This window comes from Protomyctophum parallelum, assembly GCF_964188405.1.
Source record: "Protomyctophum parallelum genome assembly, chromosome: 23".
NCBI lineage: Eukaryota > Metazoa > Chordata > Actinopteri > Myctophiformes > Myctophidae > Protomyctophum > Protomyctophum parallelum.
Window position 1 is genome coordinate 33,796,832 of NC_139715.1, and position 19,575 is coordinate 33,816,406.

Sequence of the window (19,575 nt, forward strand, 5' to 3'; positions counted from 1 at the left end):
GCCTGGGTTCTGTAGCCTGGGTTCTAGCCTGTACCCTGGGTTCTGTAGCCTGGGTTCTGTAGCCTGGGTTCCAGCCTGTAGCCTGGGTTCTAGCCTGTAGCCTGGGTTCTGTAGCCTGGGTTCTGTAGCCTGGGTTCCAGCCTGCTTCGCTGCGCTCCGTGTTCTACTCATTCTGGCTAGCCTCCTGTTTTACTGTATTTTATAACGTCACCCGTTATGCAGCCATGCTGTTATGCAGCCATGCTGTTATGCAGCCATGCTGTTATGCAGTCATGCTGTTATGCAGTCATGCTGTTATGCAGCCATGCTGTTATGCAGCCATGCTGTTACGCAGCCATGCTGTTACGCAGCCATGCTGTTGTGCAGCCATGCTGTTATGCAGCCATGCTGTTACGCAGCCATGCTGTTACGCAGCCATGCTGTTATGCAGCCATGCTGTTATGCAGCCATGCTGTTATGCAGCCATGCTGTTATGCAGCCATGCTGTTACGCAGCCATGCTGTTATGCAGCCATGCTGTTACGCAGCCATGCTGTTACGCAGCCATGCTGTTACGCAGCCATGCTGTTACGCAGCCATGCTGTTATGCAGCCATGCTGTTATGCAGCCATGCTGTTATGCAGCCACGCAGCCATGCTGTTACGCAGCCATGCTGTTACGCAGCCATGCTGTTATGCAGCCATGCTGTTATGCAGCCATGTTGTTACGCAGCCATGCTGTTATGCAGCCATGCTGTTACGCAGCCATGCTGTTATGCAGCCATGCTGTTATGCAGCCATGCTGTTACGCAGCCATGCTGTTACGCAGCCATGCTGTTACGCAGCCATGCTGTTACGCAGCCATGCTGTTACGCAGCCATGCTGTTACGCAGCCATGCTGTTACGCAGCCATGCTGTTACGCAGCCATGCTGTTACGCAGCCATGCTGTTACGCAGCCATGCTGTTATGCAGCCATGCTGTTACGCAGCCATGCTGTTACGCAGCCATGCTGTTACGCAGCCATGCTGTTACGCAGCCATGCTGTTACGCAGCCATGCTGTTACGCAGCCATGCTGTTATGCAGCCATGCTGTTATGCAGCCACGCAGCCATGCTGTTACGCAGCCATGCTGTTACGCAGCCATGCTGTTACGCAGCCATGCTGTTATGCAGCCATGTTGTTACGCAGCCATGCTGTTACGCAGCCATGCTGTTATGCAGCCATGCTGTTATGCAGCCATGCTGTTACGCAGCCATGCTGTTACGCAGCCATGCTGTTACGCAGCCATGCTGTTACGCAGCCATGCTGTTACGCAGCCATGCTGTTACGCAGCCATGCTGTTACGCAGCCATGCTGTTACGCAGCCATGCTGTTACGCAGCCATGCTGTTACGCAGCCATGCTGTTACGCAGCCATGCTGTTGCTGATACGTCATCAGCCAGCGCCACTCTGTCCATGCTTCTCTCACTGCTGAAAGGATTTGCACCAGTTGGAGACTTGACAGTAAAACCTATGGTTAAAAAGTAAACAGTCCACTATGTCAGATTCAGACAAAGAACCTGAAGAACCAGGCTGGAACCCAGGCTAAACATTCTGTTCCTACTTAACCCATTTAGACCCATTTAGAACCCAGGCTAAACATTCTGTTCCTACTTAACCCATTTAGACCCATTTTTAATGTGATCTTTGCGTAAAAATACACACATTTAATGGACTTTGCTGTTTTCTCATACTTGGTGTTTTTGTTAAAACATCCCTGAATATCTTGGATCATAATCAAACCACCCTGGGTTTCTTTTTCAGTGTATGTCCAAATGTCCTCCCTCTGATGAACGCTTGTCCAAATGTCCTCCCTCTGATGAACGCTTGTCCAAATGTCCTCCCTCTGATGAACGCTTGTCCAAATGTCCTCCCTCTGATGAACGCTTGTCCAAATGTCCTCCCTCTGATGAACGCTTGTCCAAATGTCCTCCCTCTGATGAACGCTTGTCCAAATGTCCTCCCTCTGATGAACGCTTGTCCAAATGTCCTCCCTCTGATGAACGCTTGTCCAAATGTCCTCCCTCTGATGAACGCTTGCTTCCACTTTAAACCTTAAACCTTAGGCATAAAAATGGTCCACTGCTACGGCGGGAAGAGCCGATCTACAAGCTCTCAATGTGTCACGCTGTGACGTGTGTTGTGAGCTTGTAGCTCTCAATGTGTCACGCTGTGACGTGTGTTGTGAGCTTGTAGCATGTTCACATTGTATTTGTTTGAGGGTCTAGGGACTCTCTGTCTAGGGATGCCATGTTCAATAACCCATTCTGACCTGAGATCAGATTCATACGAGTTTTCCACTGGACACACACTGGTCTGATTAACCCATTCTGACCTGAGATCAGATTCTAAAAATGTCAGTTGTTCTTCGATTTTTCAAAAAATAGCAGACCTACAAGCTCGTATCGCGCCACTCGGTGGCGTGATATGAGCTTGTAGATCTGCTATTTTTCAATAGCTAAAGCATAACATGATGCTGACACCAAAATGGGTGCCCGGTCAGAATGAGATAATTCATCCTTCAGCTGCAACTAACGCCTTAGTTAGTTTTCTCCCCCCAAAACATGTCCTATCTTAACTTGTGCCTTCGGTTAGAAAATGTGTTAGATGTCCTCATTTTGGAGGCGGTTTCTTCTAAGCACCAAATCTGCTTTTTATATTGAACGGCTGTTCAGTTTTTGCCTCCTGTGCTTTTCAAACTGCTCTTTTTCTGTAACTGTCATACGAGTGCTGTTAATGTGTGGCCATTGATCGCAGGATGAAGTGATAAGGTTTTACGATAGCTGTATTCGACTACAGTAATGCATAAAATGGATTTGAAATGTAATCCAACAGTTGAGTGGCGTGTGATGGTGTTTTTGATTTCCTAGTTGCATTAGCTTTTTTTTTGCTAAATCACCTGTACATCGCTTAATTTGAATGGAAATAAAAACCTATTTTTGTACAGATGACATGTTTTGCATTTCTAATAGTGCTGCTGTGACATCCGTTTGTAACTATAGTAGAAAGACCCGTTCAAGTGAAAACTGTGTGCTCGCTTCCTTCCTGGACTACATGTCTTGTGAGATCTGTAGGAAAAGGCTGTTGTTGAAGCTGTCTCTGTCAGGTCTGGACTACGGTGATGGTAAATGGTGCATTTATATAGCGCCTTTATCCAAGGCGCTTTACATAGATTGTGCATTACATTCACCCATTCACACACCTTTACATACATTGTGCAATTTACAATTTAGGCATTTAGCAGACGCTCTTAATCCAGAGCGACTTACATTTAAGCAAGAACAAAAGCATGGGAATACATCACATAAAAGCATTTATCATGAAACATGCGTAAGCTAAGAAGGTAACAGTGGAATATCTATATAATGAACACTATACATATAAACTATACATATTTACTACTATGCTATACATATGTACTATGGCGTGCTATGACTATATACAATACAATTATAGTGCTGTCTACATAACATGCTATAAGTCTGTGTCAAATGCTATCTAAGCCAACAGAAATGCTATCTAAGGGGTTAGGGTAAGTGCTATGGGCCATGATGGAGTCTGAAAAGGTGGGTTTTCAGGCTACGGCGGAAGATTGGGAGTGATGCTGCAGTTCTGACTGCAATGGGAAGTGCATTCCACAGTTTTGGAGCCAGAAGGGAGAAGAGTTTGGGACGTGTGGAGCGTTGTTGTCCCGGCGTTTTTAGTGAGGGTACTTCCAGTTTCCCTGCGTTGGCTGATCTGAGTGCGCGGGAGGGTTTGTAGGGTTCAATCATACTTGCAAGATATGGGGGAGCCATACCTTTGGTTGCTTTGAATGCCAGCATCAGAGTTTTGTCTACGGAAATAGTTAGCTCCCGCATAGGGCAGGACTTAGCTGGGAAGAAGAGAAGCTCAGTCTTGAAAGGCCAAATCAACATTAAAAAAGGCCACTTTTTTTGCGTCGAACCTATTAAAACACTAAAGTCTCACTCTTGGCTTTTTCTGAAAGTTGTCAGCCCTGGTTATGGAACCCTGTAGCGTGTGGAAGACCCATAGACCCCAAGGTAGCCGCAATGAAGTAATAAATATAGCAATAGAGTTCAAAGGGTGCAGATGAAGAACAGCTGCACTAATTGGCGTCGTTAAGGCGTGCATGGCAACAGTTTGTGTATTGTGTGATTTCACACCAGAAGATATAAGATATAAGATGATGCACAATGAAAATTACTGTAGACGTTGAGAGAGAGAAGACAGACAGACAGACAGACAGGGCGATGTCGTCTTGGACCGTTTCCAAAGCAGGAGGACCAAAGGTAGATAGATTCTATCATGCTGCTGTAGCAGTGAGGAACAATCTGTATTCCTTTGGAGGCATCAGTGATCGAGAGTCCATTTACGACATAGGACAGATGGACGTCCATGTCTTCAACACAATGTCTTTATGCTGGAAGAAGTTACCTCCAGTGGAACCAGGAAGAGGAGACGGTCACCTTGACGTTCCATCCAAGGGCTGGTGCCACACAGCTGTGTTGGTGGAAGATACAGTCTACATCTGGGGAAACCATCCTTATTACTGCAATGTGCTTTATGCATTTGATGTCGAGTCCCACAGATGGTTCCAACCCAGGGTTTCTGGGACTGTTCCAGAGGCGAGGAGCTACCACTCAGCCTGTGTGTTGGAGAAGGTCATGTTTATCCATGGAGGACGCAACAAGCTGGCGAGATCGACTAATGACATGTACAAGTTGGACACCAGCACAATGGTCTGGACTTTAATTAACACCAGAGGAACTCCACCTCTTGATTCAATGGGTCATTCTGCTACCATCATTGGTACCAAGATGTTTGTATTCGGGGGCACGACGTCCCAGGGGGTCTACATGTTCAACACCATCAGAGTGTTTGACACAGAGACCAACGCCTGGCTGAACACACCTTCTGCACAACTTCTACCAGAAGGACGCTCAGGTCATTCAGTATTCATCTACAATGGAGAGCTGTACATATTTGGTGGCTGCTGCAACGATAACCAGTACTTCAATGATGTGTGGAAATTCAGTCCAGAGATCTTCTCCTGGAAGAAGGTTGAGCCCAAGGGGAAAGGACCAAGTCCAATGCATGGTATGTCCTGTTGCATTGTGGGAGATCGTATCATCCTCTTTGGAGGAAGGAAAGGAGATTACACTATCTCTGATGAGCTGTTCATCTTAGACTTGAGTCCTTCTCTTAAGACGTTATGTAAACTAGAAGTTATTCAGTACGCTCTGGACCAATCAGAACTCCCACACGACATCAGGTGGGAACTGGCAGCCATGGCAACCAACGAAAACAGACAACAACAATAACAACCGAGACCACATTCCAGACGAAGGAACAGCAGAAAGATCAAGAAATGATGGATCAACATCTCATCCCACCTGATGGTGAGCCACCTCTCAGCATCACTTACTGAGATTCAACCCAATGCGGTGGAAACACAAACCTTTGTCTGTATGTTCCAAACTGAACACGGTGGAACTCTCTTTATTGTATTTTGTTTCTATGATCTTTTTTTATTTAAAGGACCAAGGAGTCCTGAAAGGACTTGGTCCTTTATTGTCATTGTTAGGGTTTTCCTTCTCCTTCTGCCAAAAAAATAATAATCGCGAAACTCGGCCTACAGAAAAAAACAAAAATCTTAAAGACTATCTGTCTGGTACACAGCAAGCTAAAAGGAATCAACACACCAGCACGCCAGAGACCAGAATACTTCAAACCCAAACAAATAGTTAAAAATAGAACTACAAAATGCATGTTGGAGATTAAACAACAGATAACAGCCAGCACCAGCAACTGTGTTTATTTAATCACATGTAAAAATCTCAGGTCTAAATGGGTCAATACACACACAAATCAGGCACTGATGCTCAAACGTCTTCCATAATTAATAAAAAATGGAGATTGAAATACAAATTCAAATTTACAATTTAGGCATTTAGCAGATGCTCCTAACCCAGTCTGGACTGAGGTCGATTCAAAAAGAAAAGGCTTCTAAATCCTAAAATATTCTGAAAAACCCATGTTTCTATGTCAGTGGTTCTCACAGGGTTAAAACCCTATGTTTCTATGTCAGTGGTTCTCACAGGGTTAAACCCTATGTTTCTATGTCAGTGGTTCTCACAGGGTTAAACCTCATGTTTCTATGTCAGTGGTTCTCACAGGGTTAAACCCATGTTTCTATGTCAGTGGTTCTCACAGGGTTAAACCCATGTTTCTATGTCAGTGGTTCTCACAGGGTTAAACCCTATGTTTCTATGTCAGTGGTTCTCACAGGGTTAAACCCATGTTTCTATGTCAGTGGTTCTCACAGGGTTAAACCCTATGTTTCTATGTCAGTGGTTCTCACAGGGTTAAACCCTATGTTTCTATGTCAGTGGTTCTCACAGGGTTAAACCCATGTTTCTATGTCAGTGGTTCTCACAGGGTTAAACCCTGTGTTTCTATGTCAGTGGTTCTCACAGGGTTAAACCCTATGTTTCTATGTCAGTGGTTCTAACGGGGTTAAACCCTATGTTTCTATGTCAGTGGTTCTCACAGGGTTAAACCCTATGTTTCTATGTCAGTGGTTCTCACAGGGTTAAACCCATGTTTCTATGTCAGTGGTTCTCACAGGGTTAAACCCTGTGTTTCTATGTCAGTGGTTCTCACAGGGTTAAACCCTATGTTTCTATGTCAGTGGTTCTAACGGGGTTAAACCCTATGTTTCTATGTCAGTGGTTCTCACAGGGTTAAACCCTATGTTTCTATGTCAGTGGTTCTCACAGGGTTAAACCCTATGTTTCTATGTCAGTGGTTCTCACAGGGTTAAACCCTATGTTTCTATGTCAGTGGTTCTCACAGGGTTAAACCCATGTTTCTATGTCAGTGGTTCTAACGGGGTTATACCCTATGTTTCTATGTCAGTGGTTCTCACAGGGTTAAACCCATGTTTCTATGTCAGTGGTTCTAACGGGGTTAAACCCTATGTTTCTATGTCAGTGGTTCTCACAGGGTTAAACCTCATGTTTCTATGTCAGTGGTTCTCACAGGGTTAAACCCATGTTTCTATGTCAGTGGTTCTCACAGGGTTAAACCCTATGTTTCTATGTCAGTGGTTCTCACAGGGTTAAACCCTATGTTTCTATGTCAGTGGTTCTCACAGGGTTAAACCCTATGTTTCTATGTCAGTGGTTCTCACAGGGTTAAACCCATGTTTCTATGTCAGTGGTTCTCACAGGGTTAAACCCTATGTTTCTATGTCAGTGGTTCTCACAGGGTTAAACCCTATGTTTCTATGTCAGTGGTTCTCACAGGGTTAAACCCTATGTTTCTATGTCAGTGGTTCTCACAGGGTTAAACCCATGTTTCTATGTCAGTGGTTCTCACAGGGTTAAACCCATGTTTCTATGTCAGTGGTTCTCACAGGGTTAAACCCATGTTTCTATGTCAGTGGTTCTCACAGGGTTAAACCCTATGTTTCTATGTCAGTGGTTCTCACAGGGTTAAACCCATGTTTCTATGTCAGTGGTTCTCACAGGGTTAAACCCATGTTTCTATGTCAGTGGTTCTCACAGGGTTAAACCCATGTTTCTATGTCAGTGGTGCTCAACCTTTTTCATGTCAAGAACCCCCAGATTTATCTCTATTGAGCCACGGACCTCCATCTCCAAATATGTCGTTCCAGGGACCCCCCCCCCCATAAGCCAATATTTTAGTTAAAAAGATTTGTGCCACATTTTCACGACTTTTCAAAAATAGCAGACCTACAAGCTCTGCGCGCTATGAGCTTGTAGATCTGCTATTTTTCAATAGCTAAATTATAACATAATGCTTAAAACACCAACAGGGGTTCACGCCCAAAATGGCTTAATCCAGAGCGTTTTACAGTAAGCAAGAACACCACATGGTAATAAATCAAATAGAATAAAAAAACAGTGAAATATCTATTTAATGAAACTATGCGTATATGCAAATGAAGGTGGCTCGCCACCGCAGTGACATATACCAAGTTCATTCTTTTTTTTATATGTTTATTGGAAGTAGGTTTCAACTATTTAGTTCATTCAGTTTGAACATACCATTTTTTTTTACATTTTCTCCCTCACCCCATCCCTCCCCCCACAGTTATCGTTATCATTAAAACAATATAAAAAAATAACATTAATAATTTAGTAAACTAAAGACCTGGAGGCGTGATCAATGCTCTTTGGCCACTCAGAATAGTCAAATGGCATCGACCACGCCTCCAGGTCTTTAGTTTACTCAAGTTAGGGAATAAGACCTGGTACTTAGACACGCAAAATACAGCCCTATGTCTCATAGGAGGGCTGTGGGCAGTTCAGAAACCAGTGACATCATTAATGGGGAATACAAGCTAATAGAAACTGCAGGCTTTCTAGTCCTGAAAAGTTGCAATGCAAAAATGGAAGCCATCGTTCTCACGATAATGAAAATCTAAACATTTTTGTAAAAAGAATCTGCCTAATGATGATGTCACTGGAAGACGGTTTCTAAACTGCCCACAGCCCTCCTATGAGACACAGACTGAGTAGAAAGGAATTGTGCCATTTTTTCATGATTATGAGTGAGGACCTATTATATGAAGACAGGTTTTGAATGCAGAAGAAACATCTAGGAAAAGTCCTCTAGCATAGGACTTTGGTTTGTCGAGATGTTTGGAGATGAGGTGAACCAGTGTGACAACTGCATCCTCTGTACTGCGACCTTGCTTATAAGCAAATCAAATCACCTTTATTTATAAAGCACATTTAAAATCAATTTCCATTGTACCAAAGTGCTGTACAGACATTTCATCAACACCACAGATAGAGAGAGCACAGAGAGAGCAAATTGAAATGGATCCTGTGAATGAAATATGGCATTGTTGAGTTGATGAACCATACTTTGTTCCTTTTACAGAGCTTTCATGATACCAGATGTGAGTGCTATTGGTCTGTAATCATTGTGTCAAATGGCAGCAAAACACTGATTATAATTGAATGTGAGTTGTTAACTCCTTTGAAGTTTGAACACAGGCATACTTGAATACAGGCATATTCTGGATCACTCACAAAGGGCGCAGTTGACCCAACATACCACAGGTGGGCGCTAATTTCCCACAATCCCCAGGCCCCTGTGTGACCGCGCTGGCTGCTCTGTCTATAGCTAGCTATATATCATTATTCTACTGTTGAAATGAATGGTTTATAAATGTAATAACTGTGTGCTTCGCTTTGTGACCTATGACCTTTGTGTTTGACCTCAGTGGATCCATTGATGAGGGAGTGGATCAGGATCCTGATGCAGAGAACTCCACCTGACCTATGACCTTTGTGTTTGACCTCAGTGGATCCATTGATGAGGGAGTGGATCAGGATCCTGATGCAGAGAACTCCACCTGCTACCAGAGGGTAAGAATGTACCCCAACATCACCCAAAACACCACACCCTGCCCTGAGGGTAATAATTCCTGGTTGCAGGGCCAGTGTCTTAACCAGTGCACCACCATGACTCATACAGAATTGATGCTATTGCACACTCTACAGTGAAAGATTGGATAAAGAGGAAAATGCCCATGCTGGACTTGAACCCAGAACCTTCAGTTTGCAAGGCCTGAATTGTAACCATTGCACCACCATAGCTCATGCAGAATTGATGCTATTGCATGCTCTGCAGCGATAGATTGGATGAAGAAAAATGCTCATGTTGGGTTTGAACCTCAGTGTCTTGCTCATGGACACTTCGACGCCAACTCTGGGGAAGCCCGGGTTTGAACTGGCAACCTTGCGGTTCCCAACCAGCCATTCTACCCCTGAGCCATCCCTACCAGGTTATTTATGCTGTACATTGAATTGTATTTCTGTGGTTGGTTTAGGTTCAAATAAAGTCCAAAATCACAGCCGGTCACATGACAACTAAGAGAAAGAGCAGGATGTAATTAGGTTGATTGAGAACATGCAGGCTCAGAAATGTTTGTTTCAAGCACACATGCATTTTAGTGACATTATGAAGGTCACTAAACACTGCTCATTGAAATATTAAATGTGAGTACAGAATAAAGTAGTTCCAAGCTAAATCTCATTTGTTGTCATAATGAACCCTAATGATTAGAGGTTGTATGATATAAGTTTGCTTTGAAAAGCATTTAGGCTTTTTGGTTAGGTATTTGGATTGTTTTGGTTGATGATTTTTGTTTTCTGCATATTGCTTTAGTTTTGACATGTTTTATTTGTTTCAGTTTGTATATTGACTCATTTCTGAACCTACGACGTTTGGTTTATAAATCCTTGTCTTTATTTTTATGCCACAAAGGCATGTGAGATGCATGGTGCAGAGTTCTGTCTCCATGCCCCCAATTACCCAGGTGTAAGTAGTCACTGATTAGCCCCTCCCCTATAAAGCCTGGTGGCCATGCTGGGCTTTCCTGTTTGGTCTTTGTTTGTTTGCACTGACTGAGCAAAGTAGGAAACTGCTTTAGCACTTTTTGAGTTTAGGCCATTGATTCTTTTTGGACTTGGTGGTCCTAATGTATGTTTCGCAGGCATCCCTTCTCTACACATCAGTGTTGATGACCAAATGTGCAGAAATGTTGCCTTGTGATCTGTACCTTCATATTGTGGTTCTAACAGAGTTCTACTTATAGGCTTGTCTACTCTCGCCATTGTGGAACATATCAACAGTGTGGTTACCTTAGCACTTTTAATGGATTCCTAGCCCTCCAAGCAGAACCCAAATGCTACTGAAGTTTCTGACATTTGTTCGACCCAGTGCATTGGGTCCTGTTCCACGTCGTCCATGCCACCTGATTAAAACATTTACTGGCTCATGTTTACATGTTAAAACGCCTCCCCGCGGCATGTGACGCCATTATTTTCCTTGAGTTATTCTGAATTCGGTAACTTTAAGTAGCTATACATCCCGGTGCGAATATCTCCTGTGGCGCGGAAGCCGTTAAGTATTTTTAATATATGTTTGCCCGATTTGGAAGCTTGGATTCTTCTTGTTTATTGACACCTCATTGTACCGCCTATCTGGCTAGCTAGTGGCGCTATAGCTATGACACAGCAGATCAGAGGCAGGGACGTAGCCTCACAAGCCAACCGCACACCGGGAGGCGGTACAATAAACGGTAAACAAACAAGAAGAAATAAAGCGACCAAATCGGTCAAACAAAGATTAAAAATACTTAACGGCTTCCGCGCCACAGGAGATATTCGCACCGGGATGTATAGCTACTTAAAGTTACCGAATTCAGAATAACTCAAGGAAAATAATGGCGTCACATGCCGCGGGTCCTATTTTAGAGAGAATCTCCACATCCGCATTTAGGAATTTCCATACGAAAATACACTAGCGAGCAGGGACCCAACGTAAAACTAAACAAAATATCAAAAAAGTTTTACGTAGGGTCCCGAAAGGGGCTAATGGATTCCCAAGATGGAATACCATCAAGTTGAATTTACTGAGCTGTTCTTACTCTGCCATGGTCACATGTATACAATTTCCATAGTCCTGTTCTTACCCCAAATTGTTGTTTGTTTTTGTATTTAATTGTTTGGTGTTTGTTGCAATAAATACATGAAATGGAATTTGTTGGATTCAATTTAAAAAAGGTGTCCTTGAGTCACTAGCTCAAAACAGAATGCAGTTCACAAGTATGGAGCTCAGCCTATAATTGATTTGATTGACATGCTGCATGCCATGAGTGTATAAAGTGGTATTTCTTATTAAATGAAATAAGCTACTCTAAGATGAGCTGTGGTCATAACAGCACTGTAACTTTAAAGACGTTTAACAGTCTAAAGTGAGAACAGCAAATGTTCTTTAACATTTGTAAGTGTAAAAAAATATATACTAATCACAAAACACTTTAGGTTTTGATAAACAGGCTATAGTGCATTTGTTCTCACTTTAAAGTAGTTTTTTTTAATGCAGCTTATCAAAGAACTGCTGTGGTCACAGCACTGTTCGAGAAACTAGTTGAAAACTTTATATCCAACTTAATTGTTTAAATAAAGTCTGGAGTGAGAACAGCAAAAGTCATGTATTAAACAAAACAATTATATTTCTGGTTGATTAAAAGTGCAAAAGTTTGGTTAGTATGGTTTATATTAAACTGTTTTAAAATGTTAATATTATAGTATAGGCCTATAGTAGAAAGGTATGACGGAATATTAAAGAAGAGTTAAAGCTGCAGTTGCCACGTATTGCTGTACTGCAATACATTTTGATGAGAAATATTTTTTCTATGGAATATTTTATATTGGGTAAAATATACCCGTGTTTGGTGATGGTGTGACAAATATGATGTTTAGTGTTCTAGGGTTAATAAGGTAACATTTGTAGGAATGTAAGTGTTGAACTCTGCATCATTGGACCTTACATCAATAAAGGAACACTTCACCCTTTTTGCTATAAATAATATATTTTAATGACGTTTAGAGGAAAAAAAATCAAAAATTCAAAAAACGATGGGCTATAACCCATCGTTTTTTGATTTTTTTCAAATCCTCGAAAATGATGAAAAACGGCGTGCTATGTACGATATGGGGTATAGCCCATGTTCAAAACTCACTGAGCATTTTTGGTCTAATAGATGTCTAATATTCGTCTAAAGGACCGTCTAAAAATGGGATAAAAAAACGTCTAAAAATAGACGTCTAAAAAACTTTCATTTTTAGACGTTTTGTATCCCATTTTTAGACGCAAGTCTAATAGCCGGCTATTGCTCAGTGGGAAATTATGAAAAACGGCGTGCTATAGTATGCCGTACGATATGGGCTATAGCCCATGGTCCAAAATGATGAAAAACGAGGATAAAAAAAAAAAAAATAAATAAAAAAAAAAAACAATGGGCTATAACCCATCGTTTTTTTCATTTTTTCATTTTTTTCAAAACCTCAAAAATGATGAAAAACGGCGTGCTATAGTATGCCGTACGATATGGGCTATAGCCCATGGTCCAAAATGATGAAAAACGAGGATAAAAAAAAAAAAAAAAAAAAAAAAAAAAAAAATGGGCTATAACCCATCGTTTTTTTCATTTTTTCATTTTTTTCAAAACCTCAAAAATGATGAAAAACGGCGTGCTATAGTATGCCGTACGATATGGGCTATAGCCCATGGTCCAAAATGATGAGAAACGAGGATATATATATATTTTTTAAATTAAATAAACGGTCTATATATAGACCGTTTAAACAACAGCTAATCAACGTCTAATCTAAGGATATAGACGTCTAAAAAAACTTTCATGTTTTTATCCCATTACTTATTTTATTTGTCTATATTTAACTCTACTAAACTCCCCCCTCCCCTCGAGGCCTCTGGGTGGGGGGGTGTCTATGAGGGAAGGGGGAGTAACGGCGTTTTAATGACCGCCCCTAACGCACGCAGCCACGCACCAGTGTGCCACAGAGTCACACACACACACACACAGCCTCCTCCACTACTCTCTTATCTCAGGTCGGTGCGTGGTGAAAACAAGTGAGCTTTTATAACGCACACACACACACACACACACACACACACACACACACACACACCGGACTTTTGCACCTTCTGTTTTCCATGCGTAGGTCGCTAGTTTACTGACTGACTGACTGCAGAGAGAGAGAGAGAGAGAGCGAGCACTGCACAGCAAACAAACACACCGACCTGCCAGTGTCGTGCACGCAGCAGTCACTCAGTGTGTGTGTGTGTGTGTGTGTGTGTGTGTGTGTGTGTGTGTGTGTGTGTGTGTGTGTGTGTGAGAGATTCAGTCAGAGTCCGTGCGTAACTTCTACAGACAGTCACTACAGTCACTACTTCTACAGACAGTCACTCGTCGTCATGTTCTCCAACTCCAAGTCGCCAAAACAACAACAAGGAACCTCCAGGTATGTCTACCAGACGTGCGGCGGAGACCGGGGAGGAGGGGAGCAGATCTGCATGGTGCAGTGTGTGTGAGAGCCGGGGTGCACCTGCTCCGCGCACAGTAACACCACCACGGCGACGGAGGAGAGAGGAGCCGCCGCGCGCACTGCCGTCGGTGGAGACTATAATAAGGTTGGCATGGCGTGCACGCATGCACACACTATTTGTACGTCTCTACAATGTTTTGATGAATTGAACATGGTGGACCCTAGTCTTATAAACACAGTGTAATGCTTGTGTATTGGGTCGCGTCCACTCACAGTTAACAGTCTCTGTGTTGAGTTTGTGCTGGAAATGTATACTGTGATTCTGCAAACTGTTAATACATATTTCAATCAATCAATCACACACACCCACACACACACACACCCACACACACACACACACACACACACACACACACACACACACACACACACACACACACACACACACACACACATACACTTGTACACACAGTTGTGGGAAATGTGCGTGGAGCTAGCCAGTCAGGTCAGGCTATATGGTTAAATAATTAGGAGCCATTGATTCAGGCTAATTAATGTGGTAGATTATTATGAATGTATAATGTATCTGACGATACCTTACATATACTAAATTATGGGTCAGTTAAATACTGGTGAAAGGTAGAGGATATAGGAGTGTATCAAAGTGGTTTTCTTTTGGTTAAAATAAGTGTTAAAAAGCTCTGTGTTGTGACAGATAGTCATATAGGCCTCCTCATTGCATAGGTTTTCAACCCCATTATCTATTCTGTATTTGAGTCATGACGGAACCACCATTTGATGACATTTAGCCTCTCGGACCCAAAACGTAGTATGTTGTTGTCATTGGATAAGGTCACCTTGGACCCCCTCAAGGACTCCTGGGGGTCCCTGGACTAGATGGGGACCACCTAGGCCTCCTCAAGAACCACTGGTGGTCCCCGGGCCACTGGGGACCACTCTGTGTTGTGATAGTCTTTGCTTTAGTGTAGATAGACACTGCTAATTTCAGGAGGGAGTATCCATTCATCAGCTTTAATTGTATAGGCAGGGGTTGACACTATACATCCTCTCAGAGGCACTTGCTGCCCATCAGGCATGTTCTGGTCATGTTCTGGTACCGGTCATGTTCTGGTCATGTCTGGTCATGTTCTGGTCATGTTCTGGTCATGTTCTGGTCATGTTTTGGTCATGTTCTGGTACCGGTAATGTTCTGGTCATGTTCTGGTCATGTTCTGGTCATGTTCTGGTCATGGTCTGGTCATGTTCTGGTCATGTTCTGGTCATGTTCTGGTACCGGTCATGTTCTGCTTGCCCAAAGGCTGCATGCCCACTTGCCCATAAAAATACATTGTCCATTACAAAAGGACAGGTACAATTTTAATCACCACTCAATTTAACGACAAAAGGTCATACCTCACCTCAAGGCTTGTGCCAAATACCTATAGAGCCCTTTCAGAACAACGAACGGCCCAGGAAATGAAAACGCAATGCATTTCCCCATATGCAGTTCTTATTTCATTTATTTAAAGACCTTTTAAAGCGTCATACGAAGCCAACTCTTGTCGTGACAAATCATGACAACCAGCCCTTTGAAACCAATGAGTCAACCTGTTGAATAAGTCCCTCAGCCTTGAACACTGACCGAATAGCCTGGGCACCATTTCATTTAGGGTATATGATCCTGTCGGGAGCGGATGATATTGTTACGTCATGTTGTAGTATTGTTTTGTAGTCATCAGGATGATATCGTTACGTCATGTTGTAGTATTGTTTTGTAGTCATCAGGATGATATCGTTACGTCATGTTGTAGTATTGTTTTGTAGTCATCAGGATGATATTGTTACGTCATGTTGTAGTATTGTTTTGTAGTCATCAGGATGATATCGTTACGTCATGTTGTAGTATTGTTTTGTAGTCATCAGGATGATATCGTTACGTCATGTTGTAGTATTGTTTTGTAGTCGACAGGATGATATCGTTACGTCATGTTGTAGTATTGTTTTGTAGTCATCAGGATGATATCGTTACGTCATGTTGTAGTATTGTTTTGTAGTCATCAGGATGATATCGTTACGTCATGTTGTAGTATTGTTTTGTAGTCATCAGGATGATATCGTTACATCATGTTGTAGTCATTGTTTCGTAGTCATCAGGATGATATCGTTACGTCATGTTGTAGTGTTGTTTTGTAGTCATCAGGATGATATCGTTACGTCATGTTGTAGTATTGTTTTGTAGTCATCAGGATGATATCGTTATGTCATGTTGTAGTATTGTTTTGTAGTCATCAGGATGATATCGTTACGTCATGTTGTAGTATTGTTTTGTAGTCATCAGGATGATATCGTTACGTCATGTTGTAGTATTGTTTTGTACTCATCAGGATGATATCGTTACGTCATGTTGTAGTATTGTTTTGTAGTCATCAGGATGATATGGTTACGTCATGTTGTAGTATTGTTTTGTAGTCATCAGGATGATATCGTTACGTCATGTTGTAGTATTGTTTTGTAGTCATCAGGATGATATCGTTACGTCATGTTGTAGTATTGTTTTGTAGTCATCAGGATGATATCGTTACGTCATGTTGTAGTATTGTTTTGTAGTCATCAGGATGATATCGTTACGTCATGTTGTAGTATTGTTTTGTACTCATCAGGATGATATCGTTACGTCATGTTGTAGTATTGTTTTGTAGTCATCAGGATGATATTGTTACGTCATGTTGTAGTATTGTTTTGTAGTCATCAGGATGATATCGCTACGTCATGTTGTAGTATTGTTTTGTAGTCATCAGGATGATATCATTACGTCATGTTGTAGTCATTGTTTTTTGTTTCCCTGTCCCCTGTTCCCTGCTCCCTGCTCCCTGTTCCCTGTCCCCTGTTCCCTGTCCCCTGTTCCCTGTCCCCTGTTCCCTGTTCCCTCCTCCCTGTCCCCTGCTCCCTGTCCCCTGTTCCCTGTCCCCTCCTCCCTGTCCCCTGTCCCCTCCTCCCTGTCCCCTGTCCCCTCCTCCCTGTCCCCTGTTCCCTGTCCCCTGCTCCCTGTCCCCTCCTCCCTGTCCCCTGTCCCCTCCTCCCTGTCCCCTGTTCCCTCCTCCCTGTCCCCTGTCCCCTCCTCCCTGTCCCCTGTCCCCTCCTCCCTGTCCCCTGTCCCCTCCTCCCTGTCCCCTGTCCCCTCCTCCCTGTCCCCTGTCCCCTCCTCCCTGTCCCCTGTCCCCTCCTCCCTGTCCCCTGTTCCCTGCTCCCTGTCCCCTGCTCCCTGTTCCCTGCTCCCTGTTCCCTGCTCCCTGTCCCCTGCTCCCTGTCCCCTGTTCCCTCCTCCCTGCTCCCTGTCCCCTGTCCCCTCCTCCCTGTTCCCCGTCCCCTGCTCCCTGTTCCCTGTCCCCTGTCCCCTCCTCCCTGTCCCCTGTTCCCTGTCCCCTGTCCCCTCCTCCCTGTCCCCTCCTCCCTGTCCCCTGTTCCCTGTCCCCTGCTCCCTGTTCCCTGCCCCCTGTCCCCTCCTCCCTGTCCCCTGTCCCCTGCTCCCTGTTCCCTGCTCCCTGTCCCCTGCTCCCTGTCCCCTGTCCCCTGTCCCCTGCTCCCTGTCCCCTGCTCCCTGTCCCCTGTTCCCTGTCCCCTGTCCCCTGTCCCCTGTCCCCTCCTCCCTGTCCCCTGTTCCCTGTCCCCTGCTCCCTGTTCCCTGCCCCCTGTCCCCTCCTCCCTGTCCCCTGTTCCCTGCTCCCTGTCCCCTGCTCCCTGTCCCCTGTTCCCTGTCCCCTGTCCCCTGCTCCCTGTTCCCTGCCCCCTGTCCCCTCCTCCCTGTCCCCTGTCCCCTGCTCCCTGTTCCCTGCTCCCTGTCCCCTGCTCCCTGTCCCCTCCTCCCTGTCCCCTGCTCCCTTTTCTCTGTCCCCTGCTCCCTGTCCCCTGTTCCCTGTCCCCTGCTCCCTGCCCCCTGTCCCCTCCTCCCTGTCCCCTGTCCCCTGCTCCCTGTTCCCTGCTCCCTGTCCCCTCCTCCCTGTCCCCTGCTCCCTGCTCCCTGTCCCCTGCTCCCTGTCCCCTGTTCCCTGTCCCCTGCTCCCTGTTCCCTGCCCCCTGTCCCCTCCTCCCTGTCCCCTGTCCCCTGCTCCCTGTCCCCTCCTCCCTGTCCCCTGTTCCCTGTCCCCTGCTCCCTGTTCCCTGCCCCCTGTCCCCTGTCCCCTCCTCCCTGTCCCCTCCTCCCTGTCCCCTGTCCCCTGCTCCCTGTCCCCTCCTCCCTGTCCCCTGTTCCCTGTCCCCTCCTCCCTGTCCCCTGTTCCCTGTCCCCTGTCCCCTCCTCCCTGTCCCCTCCTCCCTGTCCCCTGTTCCCTGTCCCCTGCTCCCTGTTCCCTGCCCCCTGTCCCCTCCTCCCTGTCCCCTGTCCCCTGCTCCCTGTTCCCTGCTCCCTGTCCCCTGCTCCCTGTCCCCTGTCCCCTGTCCCCTGCTCCCTGTTCCCTGCCCCCTGTCCCCTCCTCCCTGTCCCCTGTCCCCTGCTCCCTGTCCCCTCCTCCCTGTCCCCTGTTCCCTGTCCCCTGCTCCCTGTTCCCTGCCCCCTGTCCCCTGTCCCCTCCTCCCTGTCCCCTCCTCCCTGTCCCCTGTCCCCTGCTCCCTGTCCCCTCCTCCCTGTCCCCTGTTCCCTGTCCCCTCCTCCCTGTCCCCTGTTCCCTGTCCCCTGTCCCCTCCTCCCTGTCCCCTCCTCCCTGTCCCCTGTTCCCTGTCCCCTGCTCCCTGTTCCCTGCCCCCTGTCCCCTCCTCCCTGTCCCCTGTCCCCTGCTCCCTGTTCCCTGCTCCCTGTCCCCTGCTCCCTGTCCCCTGTCCCCTGTCCCCTGCTCCCTGTCCCCTGCTCCCTGTCCCCTGTTCCCTGTCCCCTGTCCCCTCCTCCCTGTCCCCTCCTCCCTGTCCCCTGTTCCCTGTCCCCTGCTCCCTGTTCCCTGCCCCCTGTCCCCTCCTCCCTGTCCCCTGTTCCCTGCTCCCTGTCCCCTGCTCCCTGTCCCCTGTTCCCTGTCCCCTGTCCCCTGCTCCCTGTTCCCTGCCCCCTGTCCCCTCCTCCCTGTCCCCTGTCCCCTGCTCCCTGTTCCCTGCTCCCTGTCCCCTGCTCCCTGTCCCCTCCTCCCTGTCCCCTGCTCCCTTTTCTCTGTCCCCTGCTCCCTGTCCCCTGTTCCCTGTCCCCTGCTCCCTGCCCCCTGTCCCCTCCTCCCTGTCCCCTGTCCCCTGCTCCCTGTTCCCTGCTCCCTGTCCCCTCCTCCCTGTCCCCTGCTCTCTGCTCCCTGTCCCCTGCTCCCTGTCCCCTGTTCCCTGTCCCCTGCTCCCTGTTCCCTGCCCCCTGTCCCCTCCTCCCTGTCCCCTGTCCCCTGCTCCCTGTCCCCTGCTCCCTGTCCCCTGTTCCCTGTTCCCTGCCCCCTGTCCCCTCCTCCCCAGGTGCACCACCTTGACGCTGCCCAAATGTACGTCGGCCATCCGGCAGACCAGCTTCAGCCGAGACAGCAGCATTCTGATCGCCGTGTGCGACGACGCCTCCATCTGGCGTTGGGACCGACAGCGCTGAGCTCCAGGCCAACCCAGACTCCTCCCCCCCCCCCCTCTCTGACTCTGTAGCCTGGGTTCTGTAGCCTGGGTTCTGTAGCCTGGGTTCCAGCCTGTAGCCTGGGTTCTGTAGCCTGGGT